An 11,717-nucleotide genomic window follows, 5' to 3' on the forward strand; every position below is an offset into this window, starting at 1 on the left:
AACTAGACACAGGCCCCCTGGCCTGCAAGAACAAAAGATTTGCAGTATAAGTATAGGAGCCCTGCTCCTAAGAAATTAGATCCTGCTTGAACCACGAAGAACCTCTGCCCGACGAGAAGGACCTGGAAGAAGCTGTAAGGAGGAGTACTGTCCCTGGCCTGGGGGATTGGCCTGCAGTGGGTGCCTTGCTGTGAAAGGAGAGAAAAGGAACTGAAAGAGACTTTTGCAACTTGTGCTTCAAACGATCTCCAAGGGCTTGTGGGTGAGCTTGCCCCCTAAACGAAGTCCCAGGATTATTGGACTCCTCCTGCCTTCGCTGACAGATCTGCTGAACTTTGCCCCTTATTATCGCTGGAGCCGCGATCCCAGTGCGCCTCGTCCCCCTTCTTTGCCGTGACGCTTGTGCCTGGCCGCCCCCGCCCCGTGTGAGCGGCTCCGCAGCGAGCCGACCCTCGCACCATCCAGCCAGGGCCGCCCGCACTCTGCCTCACTCTTCCCCCTAATTCGAGCTGCACTGCTCGTCTAGCCGCCACCCACCACTGGAAGCCCGACAGGAGTGCCTCACGAAGCCAAGGACCACCCGTACGCACGAAGAGTACCAGCCGTCTCGCATCGCGCTCTTGATCACCGGGGCCGTGCCTCACTGAGAGAGCCCGGCCCGTACACCTCGTACTGGCTGCCTCGTGCCGCGCTGCCCACATTTACTCAGCAGCTCCGAACCGAAGGTACGGCTTGAAAGCTGTGAACACCGAAGATGACCAACATCGCCCGCCCCGCTCCTCGAGGCCCCCCTGCTCTACGCCTCTCACCGAGATGCCTACCACAGCCGGGGCCCGCCTCACAGAGGAGCCGCCAGCATCTTTTTGTTGTCTACACATCCCGGACGCCTCATTTAAGCCAGACTCATCATCCCAAAAGGTACTGTCACTCAACTCGTACCCCTTTGTGTACGCCACGGTACCAAGGAGTCCGCAACACTTGTATAGTATCTTTTGACAGTTTTGTTACACTGTTAGAGTCGAACAATAGTGCGCAACGCGCACCGGAACCAAGGAGTACGTTTTTTAACAGAACTCCTATTTTTTCTGAATAGTATTGTGGCCTCGTTTTACAACCATTAATTGGGTCTTGTGCTAAGCCTTATATAAAGAAAACCTATTTTTGATATAAAACTCGACTGGTGTCCATTTGTGGTGTATCATTGAATTACTGTATGTGGTCATAAATGCTTAACCCATAACGCTCTGAAGTTTAGCCTTGTCTGCTCGCACCACACTGCCTAGAGGTTGAGCAGGGGTTATTTTTAAGAATAAGTCCCTTGCCCTGACTAGAGGAGAGGGTCCCTGCTTGTCACAAGTACCCACCTGTGCCAACCAGGGACCCCCAAATCTAACAAGGGCACAGAAATACAGGGAAAAAACAAGTGGCACAGAGGGCAAGAGGGCACAGAAACATAGGAAAAACGAGTGTGACAGAGGCAAGAGGGCACAGAAACACAGGGAAAACGAGTGTCACAAAGGCAAGATGGCACAAGAATACAGGGGCAGCTGAGAAACAGAAGGCAAAAATCGGCAGAGAGGCACGTAGGCAGCGAGGGGAACAGAAGGGAAAACCAGGCAGAGACACAGGGGCAGCGAGGGGTACAGAAGGAAAAACTGGGCTGGGAGACACAGGGACAGCAAGGGAAACAGAGGGAGGAAAACGGGCACAAACCACGAACAGGCATCGGGGGAAGACAGAACAACAGCAGTCACAGACACAACAATGAAATACAGGCAATACAATAAAACAATAAAGCGGAAGATGAACAAACCTACGGCCTACCACTGGCCACCAGGGACGAGGCGCAGGTGGTAGCCTGCGGGTGGTGGAGGGCCTCGAACTTCCTCAGCAGCGGCAGCTGGGGCAGGGACATGCAGGTGGTGCGAAGGGGGAGCGGCCTACCTGGTGGGGTCAAGGGTCGCTCTCCTCACCGCGCAGCGGATTGCCTGTATAGGTAGGTGCGAGGGAGGAGCAGCTGGGAGGCGGGGCAGCGAATGGGCAGTGGGCAGTCAGGGGGGCGGGCCCCAAGTTTATTTATGATATTTTTTCAATTTATAATAAATCTACTTTTTATATAATAATTTTATTATTTAACATATTTAAAATGTATACTTTTATCATATATACATATATATATAAAATTTGTTATTTTGTACAACTATATTTTTTACAGCAATATTTTTGTACTTACCTGTTTAGGTATAAGGAGTCAATATGTTTGCATTCTATATATTTGCATCGATATTTTTTACTTCTATATTTTTAACATCGATATTTTGTCAGTGAACCAAACTACAGTATACCCAACACGTCGTTTTGCGACACACAATGCTTTTTCAAGGCTTGTGTAATTACTGACAAGTTCCTGAAAAGAGAAAGAAATATTTTGCATTAAAACTAGTGAGGCCTGACAGGAAAAATCTTGTCAAGAACAGGACGATTTATTTAGCAGAATTTGTTTCTTATTCACTCCGTATCTTGAGCAAGGGTGCCCAAGGTTGACTTGGTTGTTTGAGTTCTGTGGGACGGGAAAATAAACAGATGTTGCAGATGCACACTGAGAAAGAGAAGAAATAGTTTTTTTTGTGATGTGTTAAGAGATATGGATACTCCTGGACCTTTCTGGTCATAATTAGTGTTCACAACGTTAGAATGTATGGCAGAACCCTTTTGCCTTTGAGAGGTACAGACCTCCCGGCTCCTTTTGTCCTTCCGAGTGTGTAGCTTTAGGCTAAACACTGATTTCCCTTTTCAGAAGACTTTTACTGGAGTCTTCCCTATGCTGGCGTCTTCTTTCTTTATTCCCGAATCTTTTGAGACCCTCTATTCTAAACCATTCCCATTCTAGCCTAGATCCTGGATTAGATGACCCTTAAATCTGTTAATGTTTAGAAAGGAGAATTGTAGTTTCTTTAAGGAACGCCAATTTATGTTTCTTAGTGTGTGTTGCTGTGGCTGTAGTCTTTGTATGCCTTATGTTGCTGAGACTGAACCTATTCTGGGGTTTTAGATTTACCAGTCATGATTCTGTATCTTTATAATGTGATCTTGAGATGTACCTATGTTGTATTGAATACTAATTTGTAATAAACCTTCTAAATTGTATCTACTAATTCCTGATCATCATTGGGTGGCCAAATGGGCTACACCGAAAGCTAAATTGTAAATGTGTTAACTTCCTTGCCTCTCAGTCAACTAAAAAGATCCAGGGAATGAAGACTGAGCTCTGCTTCCATACTTCCATGCATGCCCTCAACTACCCAGAAGGTGCTCATGTACATAACAGGAAGATATTTGATTTGTTCCTATTAACCGCTCAGGCTGATTACAGGATCATATTTATTGAGAGCGCAGATCATGGGATCTAAGCCAATTTTCAGGCCTCTTACATAGAGTAAGATGATATCTGCATATAAGGAAACGTTCTGCATTCCCCCAACCAATTAAGTTTTGTATTCTACCCTTAATGCCTCCTTTAATTAGCCGATGGTTCCAAGGACAAGGCAAGTAATCACAATGAGCATCTCTGCCTCATGCCCCTACTCATGGGGCAGGAATCAAGTATGACTGCACCCAGTAGCGGTCGGTAGTGGGAGTGCTGCCGGGGCAGTGACGTGGGGAGGGGCATGGGCAGGGTAGGGGGTAGTAAACTACGGAATACGGACAAATACAGGTAAGTAAACATAGAAATAAATAAAACTAATTATTTCTTTATGAGCAAAGCATCGCCAAATGCAATGCAGTGCGTGCAACGAAATTCGTTTTATTTTTTATTATGTTTACTTACCTGTATTTGTCCGTATTCCGTAGTTTACTACCCCCCACCCTGCCCCTCTCCCTCCCCACGTCCCCGCCCGGCAGCACTCCCACCACCGACCGCTACTGACTGCATCCATCCTAATTCTTGCTGTGGGTTTAGTCTATAAGAGTCAGAACAGTCAATAATTGTTCGCTGAATCCCATGTACCAAATATCTCAGAACAAATAGCCCCACACAGTGCATCAAAAGCCTTTTTGAGGTCAAATGAGGCCACAATGTAATCTACCATCAACACCATGCACCATCTAGAATACCAAAACATCCTACGGCTTTTGGGGCAAATGCTCCTGCTTGGTACAAAGCTTTTCGAATCAGAATGGACATGGCCACGGAGAATGTTCAGCAATCAAAATGACCAGGACATTACTCAGGATCTTATTATCCAAATTAAGCATGGTTAGCAGTCTGTACAATGTAATCTCGAGTGGTTCACAATCTGATTTGGAGATCACCACCATTGTGGCCTTGTTTGTGGTGTGCAGCATATGTACCCTAGCACAGGCAGCAACGTGCATAGTGTGTAACTGTGGTACTAGAATGTCAGCAAATGTGGTATAGAATTCCTGAAGGGTCTTGTCTTTGGACAAGTTTCTCATGGTGTTCATAACTTCTGTTCAGTCAACGGAACTTCCAAGGCCTCACTAAAGCCAGTGTTATCATTTGACCACTTCATTTAATCTCTTAACCACACCACTTCTAAATGACAAGGTGTTAAATATAGCTCAGCTAAGTATTCAGAGAAAACAGTATTAATAAGTATCAGAAAGTGTACCAACGTCCCATCTTGTGTCCTCAGTTCTGTAACCAGGAACTGACATACATTCAACCAGAAAGTGTTGCTATTGGCCTTCAAGTCTTGTCTCTGTCAAAGTGATATATTTAAAAACATCCTCACAGTATTCAAATACCTACAGTATGCTGTACGGCAGTTGTTCCATTTCATGCTTCTTTCTTTCATAACCCTACAATTCCTGCGTTTTTAATTCACACTTGCTGGTTCTTTTTCAACACTGCTTTCTTTGCCACCTTTCTATTTCGCCCTGTTTTTTAATTCATGTTTCTGCTTTCTGTCGCTTGCTCTGCGTCATATTACGAGGATGAAAAATAAGTGGGCACCTGTTCTGTAAAATTACAGTGGGTGCCCATAATCAGCAACCACTGGTGCAGATTAGTCTCCGCAGTTTCTATGAAAGGTAGCCAAAGAGTGTGTTACTCCTTAAAAGCAAAGAATCTACAACTTTTCCATGTCGCTCTTCCCTCCATCTGAGGATTATCGGAATAAACAGATTAGCAACGTTGCCAGGTTTTGTGAAGGGCCCAAACTTTAAACTTTAGACTATTAAGTTTGCAAAACTAAACCTCTTGGTGAAATGTCCTTCCAAAATGGTTTCTACAGCAGATTTTCCTCATTTTTCTTTTTTTTACATTTTCTCTAGGAAATCCAATATTTTTGGGATGCTTTACTCTCTTTTTAAATTCTACAGTAGGGCAAAGTTGTCGGAGTTTTGCAAAAATGCCAAGATGATACATCCTTGTTGACTAGATAACGGGGAGTCCAGCAGGCCATTTTCTATGTCAATCTTTTTTATTGACTGGAGACAGGTCAAAAAAAGCTATATTTATGCATCAGTATAATGCTAAACCTGACCGAGATCTGGTTCAAGGAGCATGTCTGTGCTGCATAGGATGGAAGCCATGTTGCCTGTGGTGTGGACAGTGATCCGGACCTACGCGCCTGTTGTATTCTCATTTTATGATGTATCTCTTTAATTAGTATGGTTATGGTCGCATGCCATTGCATGCGACATGTTTTCATTCAACAGGGTTCTGTGTTCCACATGCTTGTGGGACTGAAATGTTGTTGGATGAGAAGTCAGTTGTAGCTGTACTCTGATACCTGTGGAAGGATTACCATGCTGCTAATAAATATACATCACATTTTTATTGATGTTTCCTGATTATTCAACAAAATATGGCGACGAGGGAAATCACCACTAAGCAGCATGGATTTCAGTGGTGTTGAACTCACTATTTTACTTATTTTTTGCTGAAATTCTGGTATGTACTTTTCTTAAACTTTTTCCTCTATGTAATTTGATTGTACCTGCCGCTGAAAGGGAACATTTATGTGCTATGATCGCACCTGCGGGTGAATTTTGCTTTATATTGTCATTTTCAAGCTGTGCCTTCATTCCTTAACGTTTCTACTGTGTCATTTTTTTAAAAACTATTTTTAATCCACTTTTGTCTTCAATGCACAAAGTTTCTCATTTTCTAACATTTTAACTTATTTTTTGGATGTTTACCTGCTTTTACGCTGAAGAGTTTCAATTGTAAACAATTTCTCAGGCACTGGCTCAAGCGCATATGAATTTCTCAGCGCATGGACTCGAGCGCGCATGAATCTTTCAGCGCATGCGCATAAATCTGTATGACGCATAACGTTCATCACGCTCTCACGTCATCTGCATCGCAGCCATCGTTGCTTTGTTTTGGTTTCCTTGGCAACGCGACCGATCGGATATATCTTTCTTCAAAGATTTAATACATCTACACATCTCGTTTTTCGACACAATTTTCGACAACGCGTCAATGTAAGTTGTTTGTTCATTTGGTGTCATTTTCTGGAAAACTTCAAAAAAATTTCATTTCGAGACTGTTTGCCTCACGGAAATACAGCGTGTGTGGTGTATGATTCCTTCATTACTCAGAAAATTTGTTTTATTTTTATTAACCATTAAAACATTGTAAAGAAAGATATATTCTATTACTGCTCCACTAGCAGATTAAAGACAAACAAAAGAATATTTATATATTAATTTAACAGAACTTCAAGCACTGAACAAAACTTTGCCATCTACAATTTATAATACAATTTTCAACTTATTTGTATACAACATGCAATTTGATCCTCCTGCTAAATTTTTACAACTTAAAGGAGATCCACCCATGCCGTGGACAAGGTGAAAAGAGGAGTTCATGACTTATATGAAGGCTATTGATGGTGAAAGAATGGGTTCTGAGAGGAAAAAGAGTATTCTTTTACATTGCCTTGGTTCGGAAGGGCAGGTTATTTTTAGATCTTTACCACAAATAATCTCTCAAAGTGATGGTGGTGGAGATTCCATGAACGTCCACACTGAAGCATTAGCGAGACTTGAGAAAAGATTTAAACCTAATGTCAGCATTGCTTTAAATCGTTTTAAATTCTACACTCGAAAACAGAAGGAAGATGAGACTTTTGATGACTTTTTAACTTCTTTAAGATCTCTAAGTTTACATTGCAATTTTGGTATGATGACAGATGAAATGATTCGAGACCAGATCATTGTGCATGTTAAATGCAAAAAGATACAAGACAAACTTTGGGTTATGGGTGATCCCAATCTTACTGAGACAATTGCAATTGCGAAAGCACAAGAACAATCTGACTTATGGATGAAAACTATTACAAATGATACAGAAAAGAAAGTCCCTGAAGAAGAAGTTTGCGTTATTAAGAATAGACAGGATAACAAATTTGTTGTTAATCAACCTTCAACAAAATATGTACCTTTCAGATCTAAAATTAATTTTACACAAAAGTCTAATGATTATAGTAATATGCAAGGAATGTGTTTTAGATGTGGAAACAAATCTCATTACGCTTCTTTTCCAGGTTGTCCAGCACTTAAAAAAGAATGCAATTTTTGTAAAAGAATTGGTCATTTTGGAAACATGTGTAGAGACAGACGTTTTCAAATTCATAATAAGGGTTCTGTTTCTTCTGTAGCTGAAGCAAATGTAGATGCAATCAATAATGTTGAGTCACAGTCTAATGGTTTTGTAGTATCCATCATTGATGACCAGGCCTTGTTACACCTTAAACCACCTGATTGCATTTTCAAAATTTGTGAAAATGAGTTGTCTCTCCTGGTGGATTCTGGTTCGCCTTGGACTATCATTACTCATGAGTATTTCAACAAGATTTTAGCTAAGTCTCTAACGTTGAATGAAATGAAAGAATCTGATATCTCTGCAAAGAATTTTTCTGGTACAAGAATCGATATTCTTGGCTTCTTTCAGGTGATGATTCAATTTAGAAATAGGAAGGCGGACATAAAATTATACATTTCTCTCAAGGGTGTTAATGTTTTAGGATGGTTGGATCAATGGAAATTAGGAATCCAGATTAATCCACGTGCTAAAGATCCTATTTAACTTTGTGATGATAGTCTTATGGGTACTGTTTCGTTGATTGAACCATCTAATATGATTACTACCTATGTTGAGAAAGCTGATAATCTGGTAAAATCTTTTAGTTCGGTGTTTTGTGAAAAATTAGGGAAGCTTAAACATTTTTCGCATAATATTGTTCTCAAAAGAAACCATACACCAGTTGTACAAAAGCTCAGAGGTGTACCTATCAACATCAGGGAAGAACTTAAAGGCATGTTAAAGGATTTACTAGATGAGGGCATCATTGAACCAATAGAATCATCAGAGTGGGTTTCGCCCATAGTTTTGGTAAGAAAACCGGATCAAAAATTAAGATTGTGTGTGGATTTAAGAGCACTAAATGCTAATATTGTAATTGACTGTCATCCTTTACCTAATATTAATGAGCTTGTGTCAATGTTAGAAGGAGCAAAAATATTTTCAACACTAGATTTGAGATCAGCTTATCACCAGATTCCGTTAACAGAAACTTCTAGGAAACTCACAGCATTCATAACACCTCAAGGTTTATTCCAATATGTACGTATGCCGTTTGGTCTGGCATCAGCTGCATCCGTTTTTCAAAGGACAATGTTCCATATTTTCAGAGATTTGGATATGTTTGTCAAATGCTTTCAGGACGACATCTTAGTTTTTTCAAAAAATGTGAATGAAAATGAAATACTTTTACAAGAGGTTTGCAGAAGATTAGAGTCAAATGGGCTTACACTTAAGGCACATAAGTGTAAGTTATTTCAGGAGTCAGTAGAGTATTTAGGACACACATTATCGGGGGATGGTGTTGTTCCAAAAAAATCAAATGTAGATGCAATTATCAAAGCACCCGCTCCAACAAATAAAGATCAGTTGTTGGCATTTGCTGGAATGTGCGAATATTACAGCAAATTTGTAGTAAACTTTGCAACTAAGATGGAACCCCTGAGAAAATTATTGAGGCAAGGTGAAGAATTCAAGTGGTCTGCGACACAACAACAAGCTTTTGAAACAATAAAAAATGATATTATAAGTTCTCCTACTCTTAAGCCTTTCCGTATAAACAAGGAATGTGTAATTACAGTGGATGCAAGTCTGTATGGATTAGGTAGTGTTTTGTCGCAGAAAGAAGGTGATAATGAGTGGGTTGTAGCTTTTGCATCCAGAACTCTCAATGAGTGTGAGAGAAAGTATGCGGTAATAGAAAGGGAACTTCTTGCTTGTGTCTGGGCAATTGAGCATTTCAGACTGTATGTTTGGGGTTCAAAGTTCGTTCTTAGGACAGACCACAAACCATTGGTCAACATTTTATCGGTTGGTGGTGGATGGAATTCAAAAGCCAGGATAGCCAGACTTTCCTCAAGGTTACAAGAATATAATTTTGTCACTTGTTATGTCCCTGGAAAAAAGAACGTTATGGCTGACTGTTTATCGTGTTTACCGTGTGTACAGGATGTAGTGGGTATTTTACATGAAAAGGATTTTGTGGTTACTGTTCAGGATGTTTTACAAGATTCTTTTCAGGATATTTCTGAATCGTTGTGGTTGGAGTGTGTACAGAAGGATGATAAATGGGAGGAACTCAAAGGTTATATCACTGAGGGATGGCCAAGTAAGGATAAAATTAGAGCAGAACTGTTGCCTTTCTATAATGTGGAAGAGGAATTGGAGTTGGAGTCTGGTTTTATTTTTAAGTCGGGTAAGTGTGTTCCTCCAGAAGGAATGCAGGATGTCATACTTAAAGTGGCACATAGGACTCATCCTGGCATTTCTTCTATGAAAAGGTTAGTTAGGTCATATTTTTGATGGCCTGGGGTTGACAGATTCATTGATAGAATTGTCAGGGAATGTCAGGATTGTGCATCCAGTGACAGAATGATGAGAACTATTACTCCACCCCTCAAAATGGTTAAGTGGCCATTGGAACCGTGGGAAAAGGTTGCTTTCGATATTTCTGGTCCTTTTCACATGTTGCCAGAATCTTCAAAGTACGCTTTGGTTATGATATATTACCACTCCAAGTGGCCGGAAGTTAAATTTGTACCCAAAGCTTCCACAGAAGCTGTGATTGGATTTTTCAAGGACATTTTTACTAGAGAAGGTTGTCCTTCAGTAATGGTATCTGATAATGGGGTTCAATTGACTTCTGTGGAAATGTCTACTTTCCTTAAAGATTGTAATGTTGTCCACAGATTAACATCTTTATACAAACCACACGAGAATGGGCAAGTGGAGAGGTTTAATCGAGTATTGAAGAATTTTATTGTGGAATCTGTCAAATGTGGGAAAAGTTGGGTAAGTGCTTTAAGAGAGAGGTTGTGGACTTATCGTATCACGCCCCACTCTACTACAGAGGTGAGTCCCTTTAAACTTTTCAAAGGTCGCAATCCAGCCTCCAGTGTTCTACCTTGGTGGTTAAAAGAGAAGTATAGTAAAGTTTCTATGAATGATAAGGAAAACCTTTTTGATGTGGCTAAACGTGTAGAAAATAAACAGTTGAAAACAAAATCATGGTATGACAAGAAATGGAATACCAAACGACAATTTTTTTCTCTGGTGAATGGGTGAATGGGTTAGAGTTCTTAAACTTGGTCTTTTGGCCAAAGGATCCAGTAAATTTAGTGATCCAATTGAGATTAAAAAAGTGTTTACCAACAGTGTTATGACTCAAGATGGTAGGATTTGGAATATGGGAAGGTTAGCCAAATGTTCTAAACCTTATAATGTTCACGATAATCTGTCTGACGAGTATATCGTTGTAGACACAAAAGATTCTATAGCTCATAGAGTCAAGGGTGCAAAGCGTGTTGTCAATTTACCTAAAAGATTTTCTGACTGAATGTAATGGCATATTTTCTTTCTTTCTAAATGCTGTACATATTTATTTTGTTCTATTTTGTTTCATTTGTTTTGAAAAGGGAAGATGTTGTATTCTCATTTTATGATGTATCTCTTTAATTAGTATGGTTATGGTCGCATGCCATTGCATGCGACATGTTTTCATTCAACAGGGTTTTGTGTTCCACATGCTTGTGGGACTGAAATGTTGTTGGATGAGAAGTCAGTTGTAGCTGTACTCTGATACCTGTGGATGGATTACCATGCTGCTAATAAATATACATCACATTTGTATTGGTGTTTCCTGATTATTCAACAGCGCCCCTTACCTAACCTTCCCTGTGGCGTTTGTAGTTGGGGCTGTTGGTTACCACCTAGAATGGTTCATCTGAAAGGACATGATGCTGCCCAAGGAAGATGAGAAGAGCATCCTAGAGCAGCGGGAGGATCGTAACCTGCAGGGGACTTCCGACCAGGACCTTACACAGGTGCTCAGCCTGAAAGAGAAGTTGGAGTTCACACCCAAAGCAGAGCTGAATCGCAACCGCCCAGAGAAAAGCTGAAAGCAGGATGCCTTAAGGGAGGACAAGGAAACTCTGGGGGTTATGGCCATTCTGGGATTTATTGCAATCCTTTGGCGCGTGAATGCCCTTTAGAATGTTCCAGAATTCTTGTGGGAGTTTACGCCATTTCAGAACCTATCGGAAACTTTGAGGGGCCTTGATGCTTAAGGAAGTTCCCAGACTCCTCTGACAAATGAGTGCCATTTTGAAATATCGTGAAATTGTTTTGGGAGTGGGTCCACATCAGAAAGTCTCAGAATCCT

The 11,717-nt window shown here is 41.0% G+C and overlaps 1 pseudogene; it reads left to right on the forward strand.

Moving 5' to 3' along the window:
• Positions 1 to 5,557: 5,557 nt before the first annotated feature.
• On the forward strand, positions 5,558 to 11,454 carry LOC147708212 (small integral membrane protein 12-like; annotated as a pseudogene).
• Positions 11,455 to 11,717: the final 263 nt, after the last annotated feature.

Source organism: Lissotriton vulgaris, chromosome 6 (genome assembly GCF_964263255.1).
Source record: "Lissotriton vulgaris chromosome 6, aLisVul1.2, whole genome shotgun sequence".
Lineage (NCBI taxonomy): Eukaryota > Metazoa > Chordata > Amphibia > Caudata > Salamandridae > Lissotriton > Lissotriton vulgaris.